At 46.6% G+C, this 1455-nt stretch overlaps 1 protein-coding gene across 2 annotated transcripts in view; it reads right to left on the bottom strand.

Moving 5' to 3' along the window:
* The window catches only part of LOC131877327 (atos homolog protein A-like), a 10782-nt gene that overhangs the window by 7106 nt on the left and 2221 nt on the right, over positions 1-1455 (bottom strand). The gene's annotated exons all lie outside the window — the stretch shown is intronic.

The raw sequence follows: 1455 nt of genomic DNA, 5'->3' as shown, positions 1-1455 counted from the left end.
CCCTCCCTCCCCCCCGCGCCTCCGACCAACAACTAAACCGCAATGTTTAGTGGAGAATAACGATACCACACACTGCATATAATACGTACAATTACATTGGTTGAAGGACGGCGATGGCCTGAACTCAAGGACACAGGCATACTCTGCGCATATTACACAAGATACAGCTCCAGTTCTTTTCAGAGGACAAATCTCTCAACCTTTCAGAAAGTTTCAAATTTCCTTCAAGGTCTTGCTTGACTTTGTGAAATGATGGCAATATTTTTTCGCCAAATGTGTTTCACATTTTGAAGAGCAAAATTGTTTGGCGGTGGGCGCTGCCATCCTACCTGAATTATCTCGAAGGTCTGGCAGAAGGTCTTCGTGTACTATTGCAAAGCTGAGCCAAGGCAACAAAGCTTGGTTCAGATTGGCACCTCATGGTTTTGGAGGTGATGGTATGCTCTCATAATGGCACTCTCGTCAGGGTAGGCCTGCCTTGAGACATGGCTTGGAAGTCGGCTACATCCACATTCCCATCGATTTTGCTAACCATGCGGACTTGGACGTTACCACGTGATTCCAAATGTCACGGAGCTAGATCCAGCTCATGGTACGAACAACACCATGTTTTCATCCTGACTTTACTTGCAGACTGTTATACAAGAATCCTTCCCGTCGGAAGGCAAGTCATGCCATCATTGGGGAGTACATTAGGGACTACTGTTAGTGGTCGTAAAAATGAGACAGCTCGCATCTCGCAGTATTCTTCGTCAGTCACTGTTATGACCTCGACGTGAAGCAGATTTAAAGTCCTTGAAAACGGACGAGGAAGTGCTTGCTTGGCAGAGAAGCTACGTTCTTCACCCGAAGGATGGATAGATAATTTGGAGATACCGTTTGGAGTTGCGCATGGCCCAGACCGTTAGTGTCTTTAGGGACTCCGTTTTTTTTTTTGAACGATTCTTTCGTGAATTGATGAGGAAAGGGCCTCTTAGAGAACGTCCAATTAATGAAGAGTGCCTGGAGTGTACCCACTTCAGATACTTTCACCGCAAGGTACTTGAAGACAATGATAGCGTTGAGAGGCAGACAGGTACGTAGATAGGTAGGTAGGTAGGTACCTGTGGCCCAACTCTGGGCCTTACGTGGTATTATTTCCTTGGCAATCACTCCCAGGAAATATCACCTCAGGTCTCGGCCCGCTGGATTTGACCTAATTACGGTGGACACGCCAAGAGCAAAGAGGCCATTGGGATGCAAAAAAGTTATGATGTGGTGTCTCTTGCGAAAGAGTTGGGATTCTAAATCAAAATTTCAAATCAGGACCACTCCAACTACTACGCCATAACTTTCATTTCGGCCCCTTCGCATCATGCAGAACGAGAGCCTGGAGACGGGGACTCAAAACCTGTTTCCTGGACGGGCTCACTCCCAAGTTTGTATGTACGTACATAGGGTACATGGCTAAGAATA

This window comes from Tigriopus californicus, chromosome 1 (genome assembly GCF_007210705.1).
Source record: "Tigriopus californicus strain San Diego chromosome 1, Tcal_SD_v2.1, whole genome shotgun sequence".
NCBI classification, from domain to species: domain Eukaryota; kingdom Metazoa; phylum Arthropoda; class Copepoda; order Harpacticoida; family Harpacticidae; genus Tigriopus; species Tigriopus californicus.
The sequence above is the reverse complement of the archived record's forward strand: the minus strand, read 5'-3'. Positions and strand labels throughout refer to the sequence as shown.